This window comes from Acanthochromis polyacanthus, chromosome 17 (assembly GCF_021347895.1).
Source record: "Acanthochromis polyacanthus isolate Apoly-LR-REF ecotype Palm Island chromosome 17, KAUST_Apoly_ChrSc, whole genome shotgun sequence".
NCBI lineage: Eukaryota > Metazoa > Chordata > Actinopteri > Pomacentridae > Acanthochromis > Acanthochromis polyacanthus.
In genome coordinates this window covers 27,664,322-27,690,296 of record NC_067129.1, presented here as the reverse complement: position 1 = coordinate 27,690,296, position 25,975 = coordinate 27,664,322, and the positions used below count along the sequence as shown (strand labels likewise).

At 42.6% G+C, this 25,975-nt stretch overlaps 2 long non-coding RNA genes and 1 pseudogene across 5 annotated transcripts; 2 read left to right on the top strand and 1 right to left on the bottom strand.

Annotated features, from left to right (window-relative positions):
• Positions 1–1,401: 1,401 nt before the first annotated feature.
• Positions 1,402–21,014, bottom strand: LOC110972075 (alpha-1A adrenergic receptor-like; annotated as a pseudogene).
• On the top strand, positions 6,682–7,414 carry LOC127530705 (uncharacterized). The gene is made up of 2 exons (XR_007937388.1): positions 6,682–6,833; positions 7,326–7,414. It is a non-coding gene; the product is annotated as an uncharacterized LOC127530705 (long non-coding RNA).
• LOC127530690 (uncharacterized) lies at positions 14,019–15,722 on the top strand. Of its 4 annotated transcripts, none has more exons than XR_007937370.1 (4): positions 14,019–14,248; positions 14,674–14,724; positions 14,897–15,270; positions 15,560–15,722. It is a non-coding gene; the product is annotated as an uncharacterized LOC127530690 (long non-coding RNA). The 4 variants fall into 4 exon arrangements; XR_007937368.1 differs by having other exon boundaries at positions 14,897–15,321; positions 15,594–15,722; XR_007937369.1 differs by lacking the exons at positions 14,019–14,248; positions 15,560–15,722 and adding an exon at positions 14,299–14,366 and having other exon boundaries at positions 14,691–14,724; positions 14,897–15,548.
• Positions 21,015–25,975: the final 4,961 nt, after the last annotated feature.

Genomic DNA, 25,975 nt, shown 5'->3' with positions numbered 1-25,975 from the left:
TAAAGGAGCTCAAATCAGTATCACAGCGATAAACGTTAGTGGAGATAAAAATAAAACTGGGCCAGAATTCACCAGGAGACACGACAGCTGTGGACAAATTATGACTAAATAACCACACATTCATTTTATGGTGTCAAAATACCTAAAATGTGTTTCATGAACCAGGAGACTGAGGATAGAACCTGATGAATGTTTCCCACTTTTTAAAAAAACAACTTTTACAGATGAACTAAAGGAAAACCCATCAGCAGAATGTTGGATTTCTGAAGGTGAATTCTGGTGGATTTCAGAGACGCTGATGTCGCGGCGTCTCTGAATCTGAACATAAATGTTTCATGCCGGTCACAAATCAGAATCTGTAAAAAGTGTTTCATTAAAACCCATTGAGGTGCAACACTTCAAACCAGCTGAAAGAAACGTGACGTGAAATCTGCTTCTGTCAAGGACAAGGTTAGCCTAGCTTAGCACAAACACTGGAAACAGAGGGAAACTGTTAGCGCACACACACCTGAGGGCTGAGAGTTTTCAGTGTCGCAAATGTTTCTGTTTTAACCTGCTGGATCACCGTGGTAACCGATGTCACACAGTCAGATCACCATGGTTCCCAACGTTGGGTCGTCGGATCACCATGGTAACTGACGTAGAGCAGTCAGATCGTCATTGTAACCAGTGTTGAGTAGCTGAATCACCATGGTAACCGGTGCTGCATCCCTCTCTGGATTGGTTCTCAGAAACTGGTTTTAATTCTGCATCAGAACAACCATCCTCTCTGACTGAAGGTGGCGCTACAGCGTCAGCAGAGAAAAACGTATTTTTCTTTGATTGTTAAAATGATCTCTGACTGTGGTTTGGGGTTTTGTTGATCCAGTGAAGAAGAAAGTCTGGTTTGGTTGAACCTGCTTCATATTTCCGCCCTCTGAAGCTGCAGTTCCTCTGACGACCAGCTGGAGGCGTCACAGAGCTGAAACTCTGAAGCCAAATAAATAAAATTAAATAATACGACAGAAAATATGTAAAACAAACAAAATCGTAATCACCGTACTTTATAAAAACAGCAGATTAAGTCTGATAAATTTTTTGTTTAATTTCTTGTCGAATGGAAATGTTTAAACTTTAAAAACTAATATTAGAGAGTTTGGTTGATTTATTGGATTAAATTTAATTATATGTTTGAGTTTCAATATTTTGTTTGCTTTTTAACCAAAATAGATGTAAAAAATATGTCGATACATAAATATTCCTGAACGTGACTTTCAGGTCATTTTGTGTCTCAGGTTTTAGTTTGATGTTTTTCTGACTGATTAATTTCTGTTATTTTAGAGATATTTAATAAAAATAGTAATGTTTAATTAGAATTTTGAACCATCTCCTGCATTAAATCCTCTTTTAAACCGTATTGCAGGTCCATAAAGTTGCTTTTCTTTTCAGTGGTTCCAGAACCTTCTTGAGCTCCGCCTTGTTTCTGGGGGAGCTGCTGAGGAGGACAAGTACAGTCATGTGACCTCCAGCAGGCTGCGTCAGTTCCTGCCAGCGGGTGGAGAGCATGCAATTGGCCGTCCTCCTGAACCTGGGAGGAGCTCTCTGTTGGAGGGGGCGGAGCTCCAGGGCGGGGGGCGGAGCCTGGATGTGACGCAGCGGGGGCTGGGCGTGACGGAGGACAGCGTCTGCTGGCTGCCATTCAGGAAGGAGGAGGTGTTGGAGCTCTGGTGGCTGCGGTGGTTGTAGTTGGTCTGGAAGCCGGGACGCCTCCTCCTCCAGCGGCAGCGCAGGATCCGAATGAAGGCCTGGAGGAGGACATAGAGTACACATAAGATACACAGGAGTACACATAAGATACACAGGAGTACACAGAGAAAATACACAGGAGTACATAAGAACACAGATAAGATACACAGATCAAATACATTGATAAAATATATAAATACACAGAAATACACTGCTAAAATACATAAAAATCCGCTAAAAACACAGAAGTACACAAAAATACACAGATAAAATACCTAAAGACAAAGAACACAGAAAAAAGCTAGAATATTGCGAGTACTGATTGTAGTACTGGGGCTGCTCAGTGTCGTAGTGGTTAGCACTTTCGCCTTGCAACAAGAAGATTCCCGGTTCAAATCCTGGCCTGAGCATGAGACACAAAACAACCATACAGAGACACAAAATGTCCACACAATGTTTGTGTTGTGTAAAGACTGCAAATTAGCTGAAGCTAGACGTCCTATATACATTCATATTTTCCCATTGTTGTATGTATCGTCACTGTTAAATAAACCTTAAAGAAAAATAAATAAATGTTGTGTAGCTGTGAGGATGAGTTGTGTCTGCTCCCCCTCCCTCCATGTATACATTCCTGTGTTCTGAGCATGCTCAGTGCGAGTCTCTGCTGGGAGTGAAGATATTCTGGTTTATGAGTCAGGCTGCTCAGTGTCATAGTGGTTAGCACTGTTGCCTTGCAGCAAGAAGATCCCCAGTTCAAATCCTGTCCTGGGCCTGGGATCTTTCTGCATGGAGTTTGCATGTTCTCCCTGTACATGCGTGGGTTTTCTCCGGGTACTCCGGCTTCCTCCCACAGTCCAAAAACATGCTGAGGTTAATTGGTTACTCTAAATTGTCCGTAGGTGTGAATGTGAGTGTGATTGTGTGTCTGTATATGTAGCCCTGTGACAGACTGGTGACCTGTCCAGGGTGTCCCCTGCCTTCACCCGAGTCAGCTGGGATAGACTCCAGCACCCCCCATGACCCTAGTGAGGATAAAGCGGTTTATAGAGGATGGATGGACGGATGTAGTACTAGTACCTGTTTGAACTCGTGGCTGTAGATGACGGGATTGTAGTATTAGAAGCAGTAGTACCTGTTTGAACTCGCGGCTGTAGCAGGGGTAGATCACAGGGTTCAGGCAGCTGTTGAAGTATCCCAACCAGAAAATCACTTTGAAGAACGTCTCAGGAGGACGGAGGCTGCTGTTGAAGGAACCTGTAGACACAAACAAACAAACAAACAAACAAACAAACAGGAAAAGAGTTTTATTATCCTTCATGTACTACTCCATAAACCGCTGTACTCTGGTACAGTTGGAGGTATTTCTGTTGCAGTGATACTTCCTTCTTCCACCACATCTCTCGTTACTACATTCATCTTTAAAATGCAGTATTTAGGTAGACATTAGTACTGCATGTTACAATATTTTAAAATATATACATAAAACCATTATTAGGGTCTTTTTTTCAAATATACATTTATAATTCTTTTAAAAATATATTTTTTAAATATTTAAAAATGTTTTTGATATTTTTGAAATGATGAAATGTTTCTGTATTTTTACTTTTTAAATATATTTCATTTATATATTTTATATATTGTCTGTTTTTTAAAATGTGATTTTCTTTGTTTCGTTATGTTTTTGAATTGCTAACATGTTTTAAATGTTTTGTGCTTCTTAGACATGTTTTCCCTTTGTTTAAAAATATTTTAAATGTTTTCTTATGTTTTTGGATTGTTAAAACATTTGAAATATTTTATGCTTCTTAAAGATGTTTTACTTAAAGAAGTATTTGTTTTGAGAAAAATCTGCTCGTGTTAAATTGGTAAAATATTTTTAGATATTTTTATATCTTAAATCTGTTTTTTCTTCTGTCTATTTAAAAATTAATATTTTTAAATCGACAAAATATTTTAAATATTTTGTGTTTCTTAAATATGTTGTTGATAAATTTTAAACATGTTATATTTTTATATATATATATATATATATATATATATATATATATATATTGAAAAATACATATTTTCGAAATAATAATTTTTAATATTTTGCAAATCTTAAATATGTCTTATATCTGATGTTTTTTGTTGTGGTTGTTTTCTGTTTGAGTTTGGAAAAAAGACTGGGGTAGGAGTTAAAAAGACTTATTCTTCATCCTACTCCTGTTCTTGTACATGGGATGTGCGTATTTTGTGCTTTATAAATTGTATCCATTTGTTGTTGTTGTTTTTACGCATTACCATGGAAAAGAATAAATGAAATGAAATGAAATGAAATGAAATGAAATGGAAATATGTGTTTGCTCATTAATAAAAGTATTTTCCAAGAGATTTTCTATTTTTAGTTCGATAAAATAAAATGTTTTTGAAATTTTAAAATATTTTAAATATATGTTTTTTACAAACATTGTCTAGGTTATCTTTAATTTAAAATATTTATTTATCTTTCTACATTTTGCTATTTTTAGATTCTGTAAAACATTCAGCTCATGTCTCTGAAAGAGAAAAAATAGTGCTACAAATTTAAAAACATTATTTAAAAAAAACATAATTAAATCTAATAAATAAAAAAATAAGCAGATGTTTTCTTAAAATGTAACAAAAATGGCCAGAAAAAATACATAAAAAATATAATTTGTTAATAAAATGTTGGATATATAAAATAAACATCACACAAATCTAAAGGAGCGCCCCCTGCAGGAACAAACTGAACGTTTCCTTATTGGAAGGTTTCCTGCATGTTGTTTTTACTCTGCTGCAGGAAAGACTCAGAGTTCTCCTTCAGAGGTGGACGGAGGTTAATGTCCAGGTCCAGGTGGTTTTATTAGATCCAGCTTCTGTTTGCTCGGCTCATCTGCAGCATGTCGGAGGATTTCTGCGGATCAGGGAGGATCAGAGCAGCTGGATTATTCCCCCTGAACATGGACATGTAAGGCCTCAGGCTGCAGACCAGAACCTGCTGCAGGAACACCTCATTCCAAGTTTGGAAAAAGTTATTCTGGATGTCGGGCATGAAGCAGTGCTCCTCTTGCTCTTCTTCGTTGGTGGAATTACCGCTGCTCTCGTGTCCAGATGACGAACATTCAGATCTTCAGAGAAATGAGCTTCCATTTAGAGAAACAAACCTCCATAAATCCACCCTTCTGCTCCTTTAATGGGACAGTTTCCATCAGAGCTTCAGGAAGAAACACACGGATTCTGTTTTAGAGGAAGTTTCACCTCCCAAGAGCCTCAAAGAGAAAACCAGTCCTGACAGATGTGTTCTCATGCTGGTTTTGTGCCACTTTCTGGTTGATTTACGTTTTTTGTGCTTGCTTGTTTCACATGCCGGTTGTTTGAGGTGTTTTGTGGTCATTTTTTGCAGACTTATGGTAATATTGTGTGTTTCTGTGGTGTTTTTCGTGTCATTATTTGGTTGTTTAAATTGTGGTAAAGTCCATTTGTTTTCTACCTGGAGCCCCGAGGAAAAGCTAGAATCAGCAAAATGACGTAAAATCACAAAAAATCCAGAACAAGGTTTCATATAGCTGCAGAAAAAACAATTAGAAAGACATAAAATGACATGTGAGGTCTTCTCTCCCAAGATAAACTGTTTGCTACAGATTCTGTAGAAATCAGAACCTTCTGCCTGGTTCTGGTTCTCCAGGACTGACTCAGCTGAGACTAAGAGGGAAACAACCACAGAAAGACAAAAAATGACCAAAATGTGACGCAAAAGTTCTAAACGTTGCAAAAATTCCTGATGCAATTATGGGAGAGGACCACAAAGCTGCAGAAAGCAGCCCCTAAAAGGTGAGGAACAACTAAAATATGACACAAAACACCAACAAGATGTAATACAAAATGACAAAAACGAGACACAAAACAACAAAAACGAGACACAAAATGACAAACACTAGACACAAAACAACAAAAATGAGACACAAAATGACACAAATAAAAAATAAATAAATAAAAAATAAAATGCAAAGTGACAAGAAATAGACACAAATAAAAAAGAAAAAGACACAAAACAAAAAATGAGACGCAAAATGACAAAATGAGACACAAAGAGACAAATGCAACACAAAATGAGAAACGAAACGAGAAGAAGAAAAGAAAAGAGACGATAATGTCCATAAAATGTGTTCAAGTGATCTTCAAATGGTCCTAAATGGCTTTTAAGCCGCATGGGCCCAAATACGGGCCGTGAAGTTTAAGTGGGAAAGCATTTTTAGCTTCAAACGCAACGATAGAAACACTATACATCCATGGAAAGCTTAGAGTCTCATGAATCCGCCGGTATAAACCACTTTCAGATGTGATTACCACAGCGGGTAATATAAACACATTTCTAAAACAAACAACAAAAGTTTAAAGGGACATAAAGGGCATAACTCACCTTCCGATGGTCTTTTACTGGTCAACGATGAAAATAATCCACAAAAACCGGCCATAATCCAAGAGTAGTCATCCAGACAATACTAGCAAGTATCATATTTTGTCCAAAACATGTCTAGAAATAAGTAAATAATCCACAAATAGCTGGGCTCCGTGCGTGTCCACGTGGCGCATGGTGGCGCTGCGCGTTCCATAATTCACTGCATTTTTATCCATAATTTTATGAAGCTTTCTGTAATCCTCACGATCTCGGTCTGAAAATGGCGACTGAACCCTCTGCTTTTGATCCCAACCGCATTTCAACCAATCAAATGATCCATCGCTGCCTCCGAAGCCGGAACAGCCAACCGTTGCCGAGACCGATGGATCTGGACGTTCCTTATATCATCATTAAATCCTGAGCAAATCACGTCGGAGGAAACGTTTGACTGACAGGGCATGTAGCCAATGAGCTTGCTGAATAGCCGAGAGGCGGGTTTTAGCGGCCCAGTGTGTTTTTTCACACCTCTGGCTCTCCTGCTGCAGAGCCCTAGAGATAGTAAGAGTTGCGACACTCCCATAGGGTGCCGTTGTACGCTTTCTTTCGGTCTACTTCCGGGTTGTGGAGGCTTGTTTAGTTCCAAGCACCGCTTCTACAGTGATAGCCACCGTTCATTTGCACTGCAGGTCGTTGAGTATATGTGGAGGTAAGTTGATGAAATGCCTACCTCTTTTGAATTGTCAACTGCCTATATTTTATCAGAGGCTCTTTATGATGCATATGCTGAGCTTTATTTGTATTTGCGCAGCGTAATTATATATATTTTTTATCTTGGGAGACGACCGAATTTCTGCTACTTTTTTTTAGCTCGACTCTGCTGTTAGCTGTGAAGTTATCTCCAGGGATATACTGACGGATTAATTGTTGATGAGTCGCTACCTCTTTTTTATTTTAACGTCTTTATATTATATCAGAAGCCCTTTGTGGTGCATACATTTATCTGTATTTGTGAATATTGGCAGATGAACGACTTTCAGGCATTGCCTTGTGCTTGTTAGCTCTTCTTTGAAAGCTACCTAGCTACATCGCTACCTCTTTTTAATTGTCAAGACTACGTCCTTTATAATGCATAAACTTATACTTGTAAGTATTTAACAAATATATTTATTAATATCTATCGTATCTATCTATCCTCCAGTATCCCGAGAGCCCTCACTGAAGACACGAAGACCCTCATTGTTTCTCCCATTGTCAATAAAACATACTATTTCATTCATCAAAGCATAATGAGTTGTTATTCTTGAATATATATTTTGTGCATGTCTTAAAATGGTTATAGTGAGTCAACTCCTGCCTGGACACTATCTGCTGAATGGACTGTTGTTACTCTGCTTTTCAATAACTCCCAGACTAGGGGTAAGTGAATCAGAGAAATATAGACATTGTCTGGAAATACAATAATCCAGCTGGGCAAAAATTAACATCTTCAATCATCGTACATTTCTGTGTAAAAGTCGATTTTTCATGCTAACACGAATGTGAAACATTCCCTCCAAAAGTGTCTTTAATATGTCACCTTACGGCTCAAAATGTAAAACTGACATTTACATACATACTCCAATGAATTAATAATCAAACAAGTACCTGGAGGTGTGATTTTATTCCTTTTTTACCGTGAAATCGCCGCTCTCAGTCCCATAGAAGGAAATGACAGCGCTGCCTGTTTGGAACTATTCAGGCTTACATGAACCACGTGACCGCCCCGCTGCCAGAGCAGGAGTGTCGCCTTACTATCTCTAAGGCTCTGCCCTGCTGCGGCCAGGAAGCTGCAGCTTTTCTCTGTCTCCATCTGTGCCTCTGATTCAGATCAAGATCCACACTGAAGCTTATCTGAAGTGATTTTTTTAGTTCTTTATGAGTTTTTGGAGTGAAAATAATGTGAAAAAGCGCTAATAAACGAACATATACCATTTTTGCACAGGGTGTACATAGGGTGTCCAAAATTGACAGCGCCGGGCCATAGCAGTATAAAAACATGTGTGAAACACTCATTTCTTGTAGTATTGCTCTGAAATTTTGTCCTGAACTATGTAAGACCCCAGGCTGTTGCCTCGTTGTGTTTCAAGGTGTCACAGTGCTGCCACACTAATTTTCAGGTGTTTTATTAGGGAAAAAAATGTAGGCGAGAATAAAATTCCTCCTAATTCAGTGTGTTCCAACATAAATAACTCTGTGCCAGTAGCACCTAGAGTAATTCTGACTGCACTGGGTGAAAATTCAGATTGTCAGCTTTCAAAGGAGACCAGAACCATGCCTGTACTCCAAACAGTTCAAGAACAGCATTCAATTTACTTTCTGTACATCTTCAGTAGAAATTTCAGGCGAAAATTGACCGAAGCTTATAGGGTTTTAAACAGACTGAATGAACAGCAGTGGGGTCGTTCTGCTGACTCAGAGGACAGATCATGACTCAGCACTAAGCCGCGTGGAAGACGACTCAGCAATTAGCGAGAGTGAATTCAGAGGATAGCTCCAGGTTCTCCTCTAGCTCTGATCCATGGCAGCAGGAACGGAGAACATAGAGAAAGAACAGGCGGCTTCTGATTGGTCGGTGAGCAGGAATCTGCTGATTGGTCGGTGAGCAGGAAGTGAGGCTCAGCACAAATATTCAGAACATGAAGGCTGCATCCATATCCATCCTCTGGACTTGCAGACTGAGCCCTCGCGGACTTCAGTCATACGTAATGTGACGTCTTTACCGTCATCACGTAAAGTCTGCAAGAGCGGGAGTCCAGTCTGTGCAAATGGGCACAATTTATTACTGGACCGTGGACCAGTAAACAGTAATTTTTTACTGGACCGAAACAGTTTTTACTGGACCGAATATTTTATGTATACCATACCATGGATTATGGTATTACATCCCATAATCCATGAAATAACCTACCATACTGTCATAGAAACAGCCAAATCTAGCTCAGCATCCACCCTCTCTCATTGTACACCTGGTAAATTACCATCTACATGCACTGTCACCGTCACTACACCCTCCACCATCCACTTTTACCATTGAATTACTCACCATACACGTCCAATTTGACCAGAAAAACAGCTCTCAGCTTCGTTTTGGCGCTACTTTCACACGCTCCTGCAGAAACTTGAATTTGTACTCAGGGATGGGAATTTTCCGCGGATTTCATTTCAAGGATCCGCGGATTTCCGCGGATTTCATTTCAAGTTTGAACACTTTATTGTCGCTGATACTCCCGCGAGATGGTAACGACGTTAACGATAGCTTGCTAATGACGTTAACAAGCTGTCGTTCGATTGTAAACGGCCCAGCAATTTGAAGTCGCCGCACCGCTGCCGCCGCACACATTGCATTATCCCTTGGTGATTCTCGGCGACTTTAGGGTGATTTACAGGAAAAAAATTCCACCGGACATGAGACCGGTAATGTAGTAAGTTTTACCGGACTTTTGGTACACAAATCGGATTTGACCGATGGTCCGACGTCATTGGCGCACACGGAGAGTCTACAGCATTATGAATGGAGCCAATAGACAGACTTGGAGTCCGTTTCAGTCGTTTCCGTGACACTGTTTGAAGAACTATCATGTACATTGGAGGACTTGCTTTCGTCCTTTTTCCGCCATTATTTTTCTCAGCTCATGATTTCGGCTTCAGACTGCACAGCTTTTATAGGCCAGACGCAATAAAAAAATAGAAAAATTTAAACGTCACGTCCGTATTGCAATGAATTGTGGGTAATCAAACTGGTGAAGTCTGCAGAAGTCTGCACCCCAAGCAGACTCTCTGGAAGTCTGCAGAAAGTCCACTTGAGGCTCCTTGTGGACTGGATGAATTGTGGATTTGGACAACCCTCAGCACTCCCAGACTTCCCGTGAACGCGCCCGCAAAGTCCACGAGTTCACAAGTGCGGTGAAGTCCAGAGATTTGGATTCAGTCGAAGAAAACTGATGAGGGTTTTCTCTGAGCACTCAGGGAAAACTTCCTGGAATCTGTCAAACGTGAACCATGAACGGTTTTAATGTATCCGACAGAAAAACACACGGCTAGAAAGTGTCTTTTTACGTCTTTTTACGGTTGTTTTCTGTCTTATTTTGAATGGTTTATGTCTTTTTATGATAGTTTTGTGTTTTTGATGACTGTTTTATGTCTTTTTCTGGTTGTTTTGGGCCTCTTTGTGATCATTTGTGTCTTTTGATGGTTGTTTTGTGTCTTTGCTGGTTGTTTTCTGTCGTATTGCTGCAGGATTCAGTCGGAGTCTCTAACAGCCACACTGTGAGTTGGTTTCCGTCCTCCAACAGATGTTCAGGTTTAACTACAGAGCCACCGGCAGGTTTCAGATATTCCTCAAACGTTTGAATGGGATCGACTAAACAAGCGAGTGGACTCACTGAAAGCAGCAGCAGAGAATCAATCCAGACTCTGGTGGTCATTTAAACAGACATCTTCACACTTTTATTTTCTCTCCCAGTTTTACTGAACAAATGTTGTTTGTTCAGCTGAAGCTCCAACACCTAAAATGACTCATGGATGTGAGGAGAGTTTTCAGACTCTTGTCTTTCCGCTTAATTTAAAGCAGTTGAGCAGGACGGAATTTAAAGCTGTGAAAACTCCCAACGTCCTTTAGTCAGAGTTCTCATTTCACGTGTTTCTGTTTCACAAACTTTATCCGTCTTTTCTTCATTGATTTCATTTTAATCCAGCTTCATTTCTAAACTAAAGTTTGAAGTTTGTCCCAGCAGCAGTCAAACTCTTTATCAATCTAACACTGAGCTGTTACTGTTTCTGTGGGATCTTTATTAGTTTCTTTTGCTGCTTTTATGAACATCTGCTAAACTCCTTTTTTAGTCCTTAGTAACAGTTTTAGTCGTGTGAATCCCAACTAGTAGGCTGTAGGTGGATTGTAATTAATAAGCAAAAACAACAATAAAAAGACACAAAACAACCAAAAAAGACATAAAACAACCATAAAACGACACAAAACAACAATTACAAGCTGTGCACGTGATTTGGTAGTTGCCCTGTGCATGTTTTGGGGCCACAAAAAAAATCTTGCTTAGGGCCACCAAAGTCCTAGGGCCGGCCCTGCCTGCAGCTCCAGCAGGAAGAACCTCACAGGTATAGACATCCTCTGAAACTGTCTACTGCTGGAACATCTTCAAGATCCAGATGTTCCCAATCACCACCACTCAAACCCTGGCCCTACACCTCTTCCAGGTCTGGAGCAGCTCTATACAGATCCAACGTGAGGAGAAACAACTCAAAGCTAAAGCAGAATTTTCAGAACATCCAGAACATCTACGGGACAACGACTCACCGCTCACAGAACATCGAAACTGGAAACACAAGAACGATCCTCAAACAGTAGTAGGACTTCATTAGTACGTATTTATTTACCGTGATGGAAGAAAGATGGACCAATCAGCATAAACCACGCTGACAACAAAGGCCTTCTGATCTGTTCTGTCCATAATAAAAATCATTTTAGCTCACTGTGCTGATTCTAACTTTCACTTCATTCTCTTCTACACATCATGTTTTACATGAAAAGTTCCTCTAAAATGGCATTTTTGTCTTGTCCCAAACTGAATCTCGAACAAAACAGTTAGAATTAAATCTAAATCTACTTCTTTGTTTTTATTTTTTCATTCATGTCTTTTGTAATTGTGGTAGCGTGTCCAACAACATGTTAGCACAACCTGTTGATGACATTTTGGTCCGTTTGTGCCTCATTTTTGTCATTCTGTGTTTTGTTTTTCTCAATTTGTGCCTCATTTTTGTCATTTTTTGTCTATAGCAAATAAAACAAGGAACAAAAATGCCACCATCGATGTGTGAGCTGAGCCAATCAAGCCTTTGATAGTTTATTATTGATGAATATGGAGCAGAAAACTGGAAAGAGAAGGTTTATTTTTAAAATATTTTAAAGCCCAGACATCCTCCAGTTCTGGAAGAACCCAGATATATCAATACACACGAGCATTTAAAAGTTTGGGGTCATCCAGACAATTCCATGTTCTCCATGAAAACTCCCACTTTTATCCACATGCTAACATAACTGCACAAAGGTTTTCTAACCATCAATGAGTCTTTCAACACCATTAGCTAACACAATGTAGCATTAGAACACAGGAGTGATGGTTGCTGGAAATGTTCCTCTGTACCCCTATGGTCCATTAAAACCATTTATTTAGCACATTAACCAGCTCAGAGCTTCAGATGGAGCTTCATGAACAAACTGTTTCCTGTTCTGTGGAGTGAACCTACCGATGGGCAGAGCCAGGAAGAAGGGCAGCCAGCACAGGATGAACATCCCCACCACCACGCCCAGCGTCTTGGCCGCCTTCTTCTCCCTGGAGAACTTGAGCAGCTTGACGGTCAGCGTGCTGCGAGCGGCCGAGGCTCCGCCCCCTCCGGCCTTGGAGGCGGGCACAGCTCCTGGACCTGCTGGTTCTTGCAGTGGATCCTCAGCGTCAGCTCCCCGGAGCCCTCGGCCCGCTCCTTCATCACGCCGGCCTCCAGGTTCTTTGTGGTGCGTTTGGCCACCACGTAGACCCGGCAGTACATGGCCAGGATGACGGCCAGAGGGATGTAGAAGGAGCCCAGCGACGAGAAGAGGGCGTAGAACGGTTCCTCAGTGATCAGACAGACCGTGTCATCCTGCAGAAACACCAACGAGAAGAAGAAGATCCAAACCCACATGTCTTTATTCAGCTCTGATCATTTACTGGAGGATTCATGAAGTCTGTGGAGGCTGAAACAGGAAGTAGATCAGCGTCTACAGCAGCAGGATCAAAACGAATCTAAACAGAAACTGACAAAAAATACAGTAAAAAGTGGACAAATGACAAAAATTAGAGAAAAATGAAGAGAAAAATGACAAAAGTCAGACACAAAAGACAAAAACAACTAAAGCAAGGCAAAGTATTACAAAACTGAGAAATAAAAGGACAAAAAACGAGAAATGAAACAAAAAAGACAGAAAATTTGACAAAAAAGTTACAAAGCGACAAAAAACGGACAAACGACACGAGACAAAAAAAACACATTAATAAAAACATAAGTCAAAAGTCAGACAAAAAAAACAAAACAAGACAAAACATTACAAAAGCGAGAAACTAAACGAAAATGAGACAAAAATGAGACAAAGTAAGAAACAAAATGGACGAAACCACACTAAAACTAAATAAAGTGAAACACAAAATGACAAAAATAAGACAAAAACACAAGTGAGACAAAAAGGAAACACAAAACAACAAAACATGAGAAAATGTCAGACAAAAAGACAAAAAACGACACAAAATATTACAAAAATGAGATTTTACTTTATTATTCAAGCAACTTTTCATGGTCTAGAAATTATTTTAAATGTATAGTTTTACTAATTTACAATCTGCAGTTAATGTCTTCTCTGGAATTTTTACACTTTGAGGACCGGATTGGACCCTCTGGAGGACCACTTTTGGTCCACGGGCCTCATGTTGGACACCCTGTTGTAAATGATAAACTGAGGCAAACGCTGGTGAAATCACACTTATTTTTCTAAAGAAATGTTCGGTACAGGTGCCTGCTGGGTACAGGTGCGTGCTGGGTACAGGTGCGTGCTGGGTACAGGTGCGTGCCGGGTACAGGTGTCTGCCGGGTACAGGTGCGTGCTGGGGTACCGGTGCCTGCTGGGTACAGGTGTCTGCTGGGTACAGGTGCGTGCTGGGTACAGGTGCGTGCTGGGTACCTGTGCGTGCTGGGTACCTGTGCGTGCTGGGTACCTGTGCGTGCTGGGTACCGGTGCGTGCTGGGTACAGGTGCGTGCTGGGTACAGGCGCCTGCTGGGTACAGGTGCCTGCTGGGTACCGGTGCGTGCTGGGTACAGGCGCGTGCTGGGTACAGGCGCGTGCTGGGTACAGGCGCGTGCTGGGTACAGGCGCGTGCTGGGTACAGGTGCGTGCTGGGTACAGGTGCGTGCTGGGTACTTGTGCGTGCTGGGTACAGGTGCCTGCTGGGTACTGGTGCGTGCTGGGTACAGGTGCGTGCTGGGTACAGGTGCCTGCTGGGTACTGGTGCGTGCTGGGTACTTGTGCGTGCTGGGTACAGGTGCGTGCTGGGTACTTGTGCGTGCTGGGTACTTGTGCGTGCTGGTACAGGTGCGTGCTGGGTACTGGTGCGTGCTGGGTACTTGTGCGTGCTGGGTACAGGTGCGTGCTGGGTACAGGTGCGTGCTGGGTACTGGTGCTTGCTGGGTACAGGTGCGTGCTGGGTACTTGTGCGTGCTGGGTACAGGTGCGTGCTGGGTACAGGTGCGTGCTGGGTACCGGTGCGTGCTGGGTACTTATGCGTGCTGGGTACCGGTGCATGCTGGGTACCGGTGCGTGCTGGGTACTTATGCGTGCTGGGTACCGGTGCGTGCTGGGTACAGGTGCGTGCTGGATACAGGTGCGTGCTGGGTACAGGTGCCTGCTGGGGTACCGGTGCGTGCTGGGTACAGGTGCCTGCTGGGTACAGGTGTCTGCTGGGTACAGGTGCGTGCTGGGTACAGGTGCGTGCTGGGTACAGGTGCGTGCTGGGTACAGGTGCGTGCTGGGTACTTGTGCGTGCTGGGTACAGGTGCGTGCTGGGGTACTGGTGCGTGCTGGGTACAGGTGCCTGCTGGGTACTGGTGCGTGCTGGGTACTTGTGCGTGCTGGGTACAGGTGCGTGCTGGGTACAGGTGCGTGCTGGGGTACAGGTGCGTGCTGGGTACAGGTGTCTGCTGGGTACTTGTGCATGCTGGGTACAGGTGCGTGCTGGGTACAGGTGTCTGCTGGGTACAGGTGTCTGCTGGGTACAGGTGCCTGCTGGGTACTGGTGCATGCTGGGTACAGGTGCCTGCTGGGTACTGGTGCCTGCTGGGTACTTGTGCGTGCTGGGTACTTGTGCGTGCTGGGTACAGGTGCGTGCTGGGTACAGGTGCCTGCTGGGTACAGGTGCGTGCTGGGTACAGGTGCGTGCTGGGTACAGGTGCGTGCTGGGTACTGGTGCGTGCTGGGTACTTGTGCGTGCTGGGTACAGGTGCGTGCTGGGTACAGGTGCGTGCTGGGTACTGGTGCGTGCTGGGTACAGGTGCGTGCTGGGTACTTGTGCGTGCTGGGTACTTGTGCGTGCTGGGTACTTATGCGTGCTGGGTACCGGTGCATGCTGGGTACAGGTGCGTGCTGGGTACTTGTGCATGCTGGGTACAGGTGCGTGCTGGGTACAGGTGCCTGCTGGGTACTGGTGCGTGCTGGGTACTTGTGCGTGCTGGGTACTTGTGCGTGCTGGGTACAGGTGCGTGCTGGGTACAGGTGCGTGCTGGGTACAGGTGCCGTGCTGGGTACTTATGCGTGCTGGGTACAGGTGCCTGCTGGGTACCGGTGCGTGCTGGTACAGGTGCGTGCTGGGTACTTGTGCGTGCTGGGTACAGGTGCGTGCTGGGTACAGGTGCGTGCTGGGTACTTGTGCGTGCTGGGTACAGGTGCGTGCTGGGTACAGGTGCGTGCTGGGTACAGGTGCGTGCTGGGTACTGGTGCGTGCTGGGTACTTGTGCGTGCTGGGTACTTGTGCGTGCTGGGTACTTGTGCGTGCTGGGTACTGGTGCGTGCTGGGTACAGGTGCGTGCTGGGTACTTGTGCGTGCTGGGTACAGGTGCGTGCTGGGTACAGGTGCGTGCTGGGTACCGGTGCGTGCTGGGTACTTATGCGTGCTGGGTACTGGTGCATGCTGGGTACTGGTACCTGTGATGGCGGCTCCTTCCAGCCCAGTAGCGGGCCGATGGAGATGACAATGGAGAGGATCCAGATGCCCAGCATGGCGAGCAGCGCCCTGTTCTCGGTGACGATGGTGGGGTACTGCAGCGGGTAGCGGACGCCGATGTAGCGGTCGATGGAGATGACACACAGCGACATGATGGAGGCGGTGCAGCACAGCACATCCACCGCAGCCCATATGTCACAGAAGATGCGACCGAACACCCAGTAGTCGAGCACCTGAGGAGACACGGCACACCTGAGCTGGTCAGGCCTGTGGTCCGCTGGTTATCCACGACTTAACTCACTTCAGCAGTCAATTAACTGGTCAATGTGAGTTTGGAAGAAATGAAAACTGTTGAAATTCAGTGAAGATACTCTGGTTGCAGATTATTTTTCTGGTTTCTGTGACAGCAAACTGAAAATCTTTGGATAAACAAGACATTTGAGAAAACTTTTCACCGTTTTCTGACCTTCCAGAGACCAAACCAACCAACTGAACATCACGTGATGCATTCAGGGACTGTCAGAAAGGTGAAAATCTGTCAACTATTTCTGTTTTTAGAGTTTCTTACCAGGATAAATGATGTAGGTTTGGTGGTTTTCTACAGAGAAGTGATCAGCTGCCATCCATTGAATTAAAAAAACAATTATATTTGTATTCAATTGTTCAAACTGATCAAGAAAAAAAAGCCAAATTCTTTGGTTGTAACTTCTGAAGTGTGAATATTTTCTGGTTTCTTTCCTCTGTGACGGTAAACTGAAGCTCTTTGGACTAAACATGATGAAGTTCTGATACACATTTATCACACAGCTGATGGTTAATTCAGAAAATAATCCACAGATTCATAATAAAAACAGTAAACTAATCATGAATCAGTACAGTTGTGGATTGTTTGGCAGAAACTGCTATTTAAATCTGTATTTTTGACAGATTTTAGGACTAAAACCAACTTTTTAATCAGCATTTTCATGATCCTGATCGTTGTTCTGGTTATTAGGGTTAGAGCGCCACACACTGGTGAGAACCTTGTTGGAATAAAAGGTTTATTATTGTTAGAAATTTTTTCTTCGGACAAAAGAAACACATTTCTGAAGCCCTAATCATGCTTGAAAACGCGTGAAAATTTGCACACGCATCAGGAATAATTGTAATTTTAGGGGAATTCTACACATAGCGCCCCCTGCAGCAGTATGAAAATTCAACCCTCAACCGCATTTCACCTACAGCTACAAAATTCAGTAAGTGGAACTCGTCAGGACGCACAAGAAAACCTCTTGTATAAAAACCCAAAACCAAACAGGAAGTCGACCATTTTAAATTACGATTCATGTTTTGGACAATTTTGTGTCATTTTTGGACATTTTCAAAAGCTATGAACTCAATCAGAGTGACCCCATAGATCAATATATACGGAGGCCCTCGACTTATGCTGGAGTATGCAGAAGTTGATTTTCGTCGTAAATCAGAACTCCAATGAAAACGTTAACAAAGCCCTTATTTTCATCACGATATCAATCAGTTTACATTTTTGTACAACTACAGTAATGAAAACAGTCATTAGCTCACACAGAAACACAACTCAGTAGGAGAATCCATCCATCCATCCATCCATCCATCCATCCATCCATCCATCCATCCATCCATCCATCCATCCATCACCCATCTTCATCCATCCATCCATCCATCCATCTTCTTCCTCTTATCTGGGGTTGTATCGTGGAGGCAGCAGATGAAGCAGCTCATTCCAAATGTTCCTCCTCCCAGCAACACTTTCCAGCTGTTCCTAGAGGATCCTGAGGTGTTCCCAGGCCAGATGAGATATATAATTCTTCCAGAGGGTTCTGGTTCTACCCCATCGTCTCCTCCCAGGTGGACGTGTTCAGAAAACCTTCAAAGGAAGTCTCCCTGGAGGATCTGAATCAGATGTCCAAACCACCTCCACTGGTTCCTTCAGAGATGAAGGATCAGCAGCTCTACTCTGAGCTCCCTCCAGATGTCTGATCTTCTCCTCCTATCTCTAAGGCTGAGCCCAGACACCCTACAGAGGAAGCTCATTTCAGACGCTTGTATCCATGATCTCACTCTTTGGGTCTCTACCCAGAGCTCATGACCATAGGTGAGGGTTGGAATGTAGATGGACGGTAAACTGAGATCTTCTCCATGACGGTTCGGTACAACGCCTTCTTGACTGCTGACGTCACCAATCCTCCCGTCCATCTCTAGCTCCATTTTCTCATCACTCATAAACAAAATCCTGAGATACTTGAACTCCTTCGCTTGGGGAAGCAACTCCTTCCAACCTGGTCAGTAGGAAAATATGGTATAAAACGTCTATCTCTGACTTTCAGTAATTTTCAGGGTTAGAATCATCAGAAGAGTCTGACTTACACCTGGGAGCCATAATGAAGGTAAAAAGTTAGTGAATGCAGCACAGTCCAAGGTGGAGTACAACCAGAGAATGGAAACAAAGCGTCTGATAGAGCCGTGTGACGACGTATTCATCCGCTGCGTTCGTCAACTAGTTCCACATAACCAGTTCTGATGAAATGATGAAATGCTGTAGGTCGATAATGTCGTTAAACCGAGGACTTCCTATATTTTGGATGTCTCGCCATAAAACAGGAAGTGCAGTCTAACTAAGCTGTACATACTGTTATGTGCCTCAGTCTTTACATGTGTGATCAGAGTCTGGCCCCCATCACATCCATAGTCTGAAATACACTCTCAGTCGCAGCGCCACCTGGTGGACATGCATTTATTCGCTTTCCAGCCAGGATGTGAGGATCCATTGCAGCTTTAATTTGTTTACTCTCTAAAATCTCCCAGGATGGTGAAGACATCCATGATAGAGTCTTAAAGCCAGCGGTGACAAACATGTTTTCAGATAAATCATGTTAAGGACATGTCTCCATCTGGATCTTCTAACGGAGAAAATGTATTTTAGCAGACTGAATTAGCTGGAGGGTAACAGATATGCTGCTTGGAAATTATTTAAAACAAACTGAAGAGGATATTTCTTTCATTTTCTTGACTTCTGTCTATTTTGGGCTCCTTTTTGCTCCCATATTTGTGTCCTTCATTCCAGCCAGAGCTGCAGCTAACGGCTATTCCCAGGATTGATTTATGTTCTGCATGAAGCTTTCAGCTGTTCGCTCTCTGAAATGGAGGAAAATGTTAAAAAATATGGATCAGAGTTTCTTCAGATGTCCTGTTTAGTCCAGAGATCTTTAGTTTACTGTCACGGAGGAAAGAAAGCAGAAGATATTCCCATTTAAGGAGCTGAAATCACAGAATTTAGACAGTTTTTCTCTCAGAAATGAGTCAGTGGGAAACAGCTCCTGTATAACAGTCCATCTGTCACATCATTAGCATTATTTAAACTGTTTTCAGTCCCAGTTTATTCAGTTTACTGTCATTTAAAAGAAAGAAAATCCAAAATGTGACTCAGATAAGTGACTGGAACGATAAATATTCAAACATTCTGTTCTGATAAATGAGACTAATCGTTAATAAATGATCCGTTCTTCATTTCTTTCTCTTTTCTGTTGCCTGTTCGCCTACTTCATCTTTATTTTTTGTCCTTTTTGCTTCTGATAGATCTGGAAAATGTCCAGTTTCTGCAGAAAAATCCATAAAAAATCTTTGAATTACTGAAGCAGAAACCCTTTAGGAACTATTAAATGTCATCATCGCCTCTTTTCTTCCATCCGACCTTCATTCTCTCCATTCATGCTTTAATCTAACAGATTATTAATATTATTAATGTTGTAGGTCAGAATTTAAATCTTAAACGGCTTGTGTTCGGCTGAAGAAAGAAAATAACTGAATATGACTCAGAGAGAAAGTGGAGGCAACGAACATTTAACATGATCCCCTGAGAAAAGAACGATATAAATAAAACTCTATAAATAACCAAAATAATTACAGGCTACAAATAACTGACAGAATTACACTACATAAATAACTGGAATAAAGCAAATACATTAATAACTAACATGAATTTAGCATATTAACTAAATTACATAAATAATGAATAAATAACTGATATAAGTGGAATAAATGAAATATATTTATAAATTATACTAATTAAATAAATGACTGATATAATTGCATTACTTAAATAGCTGAAATAAATGAAATATATTTAAATAACATATAAATTTAAATATATCAGTAACTGGTATAAAATAAAATATATTGATAACTGATATCAATTAAAATATGAATAATTATATAAATTAAATGTATTAATAAATGTAGACATTAATATATTAACAAATTATATAAATTAAGTATAAAAATAACTGATGTATAATAAATATTCAAGTAAATGTACATAAATCAAATATGTAAAAATAATCTATATTAAATATATAATTCAAATGTGATTAAATTACATAAATACACATATTTATAAGTAATATAAATGTAATATATTAATAAATCATAAAATAAATAATTATAAATAACTAATATAACTTACATATATTAATAGATTACATAAATAAATAAATAGCGTAAATTAAATATATTAAAAATAACTTAATAAATACATTAATAGTTATACAAATGAAATGTATAAATAAATGACATAAATTAAATATTTTATTAATAACTGACATAAAGCCTTTCCTGGCTGATTAACGGTTTTCTTTCCTTCTCTCGTGATCTCCTTCATTATTTATTCCTGGTCAGCCGATAAGTGATCGATCAGTGATGGACAGGTGATCTATAAGTGATGGATCAGTGATCTATAGGTGATCTACAGGTGATCTATGGTGATGTGGTGAGCGGTACGGACCTCCAGCGTGGCGGACACCGGCAGCACGGTGGTGCTGAGCAGCAGGTCCGCTATGGCCAGGTTGATGATGAAGTAGTTGGTGGGGATCCTCAGGTGTCGGTTGCAGACCACCGACAGGATCACCAGGATGTTCCCCACGATGGCGAAGCTGATGAAGGACCAGGACCATCCGACCGGCACGCGCGGCGCAGGTCCAGCGCAGGGCGGCGGGAGCACGGAGAGGTTCGACGAGGAGTTCGAGTCCGGCAGAGGCGCATCGGTCCCGGCGTTGTGAGATCCGCGGAGGAACCGTTAGTCCACCAGGACTCATGCTCGGGTCACGGAACCGGGACTTTCCGTCACTTGAGGGAGTTCTGGTTCGGAAATGGTCCGGTTCTGTCCGTGGAAACTGCTCAAAGTGTGCGGTAAGGCTCCGTTTCACCAAAGAGGCACGCGGAGCAGCAGCAGGTGGAGGCTCGGCTCCGCTCGGCACGAATCGGCTCGGCTCGGTTGCGCTCCCCGGAGCTCCTCCTCGGGTTCCTGGTTCTCGGTCTCTGTGTCCTTTTATGGTCCAAGTGTCTGATGTGGGAAAGTTCCGAGTAAAGCCGGGAAAAAAAAGGAAAAGACATGAAGAAGTTGCATCCTCCTCTCAGCTGTCAGTCAGCTCTGACGTCACAGCCCACAGTAATCAGATTACTCCTTCCAGCAGAGTACAGCCTCTGAGTACAAACTACTCTACAGATTTATACTAAAGTCAGAATCTACAGCAGGAACTAAAGTGTTGAATGCAGCTTCATTCCTGAGACTCTTCACTTCCTTCAGTCCTTCAGAAGAGTTTAAATCCAGTTTATAACCAGTTTAGAACCAGTTTATAACCAGTTTATAACCAATTTATAACCAGACCAGTTAAAATCAGTCTACAACCAGTTTAAAACCATTAGTGGAACTATGACTCCTTCTAGACCTCCTGATTAGTGGTACTATGACTCCTTATAGACCTCCTGATTAGTGGAACTATGACTCCTTCTAGACCTCCTGATTAGTGGAACTATGACTCCTTCTAGACCTCCTGATTAGTGGAACTATGACTCCTTCTAGACCTCCTGATTAGTGGAACTATGACTCCTTCTAGATCTCCTGATTAGTGGAACTATGACTCCTTCTAGACCTCCTGATTCCTGCTGACTCTGTGATTCACTGGTTTTTAGTTGCTCACTGATCTTCTTGGATCTTTTTCCATCTTTATCAAGTCTCTCATTCAGATGTTTCTCTTCCTCTGTTCAGTTCTTCTCCATGTGGATCCATGATGCAGACATATATAGATCCAGTCCATAGGTCCAGGACTGAGAACGTTCTGCTGTTCTCATTTAGAACCGTGTTCATCAGTCAGACTGACTGGAATCACAGATGGACTCAGTTTAGTTTCACTTTGGAGTCTGGATTTTAATTCTAGTCTTTCTGATGGATTCATTTTTAAACTAGTTTTGAGACCTGATTTCTTTCATTTAATTTGTTTAAGTCGTTGTTTGTTTGTTTCTTAAACAAATTAATTTAATTACTTCCTCTGTACTAAGACGCTGCAGGCAGTGATTATTTTCACTATCAGTATGTGTGGAAATTATTTCTTTTCATAGTTAATTAGTTTGTCAAGCATAAAGTCTAATAAAACGTGTTCTCAGAGTGAAAAACACCAACACTGTTGTTCCTGGAGGTTTACTGATTAAATAGTTTTCTCCAGGCTCCAGAACTGCTGACTTAAATATGAAAACAGGAAATCCTTCCATCAGCTTTCTGAAGCTTTAATGAACATCAGCTGTAGCTGTCTGTGAATCACATTTCCTTCTTCTAAATGGTTAGCAGTGAAATGCAGACAGATCGCAGAAATATGAGGGAGTATTTCATATTTGGGATCCAGGACTGAGATCTACTGAATCTGTTTCATGATTTTTTAAAAAAGCACCTAAAACAGCAACAGAATAGGAAAAGTACATTTGTCTGGATTTCTATGGATTATTTCATATATATACATATATATACATTTATATTTTTTTTGTGTCTCATTTTTTGACATTTTTTGTCTTATTTCTGTTGAATTGTGTCATGTTTTTGTATTTTTGTGTCTTCTTTTTGTCTTTTTTCTCTTGTTTTTGTCTTTTGTCTTGTTTTTGTCATTTTGTTTCTCTTTTTTTCATTTTATGCTTCATTGTTCTCATTTTTTTACTAAAACAGACAGAAAAGAAACATGGAATCCTAAAATCTGTTTTTGGCAGAACAATGCCATAGCTACTGATGGAAGAACTTATTATCTAGAAAACCATTAAAATGTCTGATATCAGCTCTGAAATTAAACTCTGTCATTATGTTTGTTCAAACTAATGGACCTTTAGTTGCTCCAGGAATAAAATGAACTAGAAACTGAAGAAAACCAGGACAGATGGTCTGATCATTGTTCACATGATTGTACGGTATGTGTGTGTGTGTGTGTGTGTGGTGTGTGTGTGTGTGTGTGTGTGTGTGTGTGTGTGTGTGTGTGTGTGTGTGTGTGTGTGTGTGTGTGTGTGTTTCCATCTATTCCTGAACCTGCATCATGCCGTTGGCAGCACAACAACAAGAAGTTGGTGCTGGAGGAGCGACAGCCAATCAGATGGCAGGCCCTCAGGTGAGCAGGGCTGATGCTGGAGTCACGCCGACCCAGCAAGTCTCCTCAGAGTCGTCTTCATGGAGCCCAACATCCCAAATTACTGCTCCTGTGCTGCTCTAATAGATGTTCTGCTTCTTCTCCTGCTGCTCTGAGTCATCACACACTACAACCCTGGAGGAAGATGTAAAAATAAAGTCCTGCAGCCTCCACACACCTTAGCCTTCTCTCATCTGCAGAAGATCCACGATCAGGTCCTACAGTGCAGGTTTATGGTTTCTAAACAGGGAATCACGATGTCGGATGGAATTTACCAGTAAAGTAAAACAGTAAAATCAAACATATAATAAAGGATCCATCTGCATTCACCTCTTTAAAGACTCTGATGGAACTCAGCTCTCATCAGTTGGTTCTTGAAGTCCTTAATGGATGATCTGAGGTCAGTGATTGAGATCTAAAGGTCCAGTCTCTGGTGGATCAGAACTCCTGGCTAGAACCATACTATAAAGACTGAAGAACCAAGAAACTCCGAGGAAAAGTTGTTGAAGAGCATCAGTCAGAACAATACAAGAGCATTTAAAGTTCCTGAAGATCTCCTGGAGTCCAGTTAAATCCATCATTAGGAAATGGAAGGAAGATGGAACATGAATAAATCTGACTAGAGCAGGACGTCCTCAAGACCTGAGAGACTAGAGAGGGAGGCCACCAAAACTCTATGACTCCTCTGAAGGAGTTCCAGCTTCAGACTGTTCATCCAACAACTGTTGTCTGTTCTTCACTAGTAAAAGCTTCATGAAGACAATGAGAAAGACTCTGAAGGAAAAATGTCCAATTAAATCTGGACTCGAGTTCAGAAGACATGTGGAGACTCTGAGACACCTGGAAGAAGGTTCTTTGGTCTGAGGAGACCAGGGTGGAGCTTTATGTCCATCAGACTAGATGATATGTTTGATGGACACCAAACACTGAACATCATCACAAACACACCATCCACACTGTGAAGCACGGTGGAGGCAGCATCATGATGTGAAGCATGGTGGAGGCAGCATCATGATGAAGCATGGTGGAGGCAGCATCATGATGTGAAGCATGGTGGAGGCAGCATCATGATGAAGCATGGTGGTGGCAGCATCATGATGTGAAGCACGGTGGAGGCAGCATCATGATGAAGCATGGTGGAGGCAGCATCATGATGTGAAGCATGGTGGTGGCAGCATCATGATGAAGCATGGTGGAGGCAGCATCATGATGTGAAGCATGGTGGAGGCAGCATCATGATGTGAAGCATGGTGGAGGCAGCATCATGATGAAGCATGGTGGAGGCAGCATCATGGTGTGAAGCATGGTGGAGGCAGCATCATGATGAAGCATGGTGGAGGCAGCATCATGGTGTGAAGCATGGTGGAGGCAGCATCATGGTGTGAAGCATGGTGGAGGCAGCATCATGATGAAGCATGGTGGAGGCAGCATCATGATGAAGCATGGTGGAGGCAGCATCATGGTGTGAAGCATGGTGGAGGCAGCATCATGATGAAGCATGGTGGTGGCAGCATCATGGTGTGAAGCATGGTGGAGGCAGCATCATGATGAAGCATGGTGGAGGCAGCATCATGGTGTGAAGCATGGTGGAGGCAGCATCATGATGAAGCATGGTGGTGGCAGCATCATGATGTGAAGCATGGTGGAGGCAGCATCATGATGTGAAACACGGTGGAGGCAGCATCATGGTGTGAAGCATGGTGGAGGAAGCATCATGATGAAGCATGGTGGTGGCAGCATCATGATGAAGCATGGTGGAGGCAGCATCATGGTGTGAAGCATGGTGGAGGCAGCATCATGGTGTGAAGCATGGTGGGGGCAGCATCATGATGAAGCATGGTGGAGGCAGCATCATGGTGTGAAGCATGGTGGAGGCAGCATCATGATATGAAGCACGGTGGAGGCAGCATCATGGTGTGAAGCACGGTGGAGGCAGCATCATGATGAAGCATGGTGGTGGCAGCATCATGGTGTGAAGCACGGTGGAGGCAGCATCATGATGAAGCACGGTGGAGGCAGCATCATGATATGAAGCACGGTGGAGGCAGCATCATGATGTGAAGCACGGTGGAGGCAGCATCATGGTGTGAAGCATGGTGGGGGCAGCATCATGATGAAGCATGGTGGAGGCAGCATCATGGTGTGAAGCATGGTGGAGGCAGCATCATGATATGAAGCACGGTGGAGGCAGCATCATGGTGTGAAGCACGGTGGAGGCAGCATCATGATGAAGCATGGTGGTGGCAGCATCATGGTGTGAAGCACGGTGGAGGCAGCATCATGATGAAGCACGGTGGAGGCAGCATCATGATATGAAGCACGGTGGAGGCAGCATCATGATGTGAAGCACGGTGGAGGCAGCATCATGGTGTGAAGCACGGTGGAGGCAGCATCATGATGAAGCATGGTGGAGGCAGCATCATGGTGTGAAGCATGGTGGAGGCAGCATCATGATGAAGCATGGTGGAGGCAGCATCATGGTGTGAAGCATGGTGGAGGCAGCATCATGATGTGAAGCATGGTGGTGGCAGCATCATGATGAAGCATGGTGGTGGCAGCATCATGGTGTGAAGCATGGTGGAGGCAGCATCATGATGAA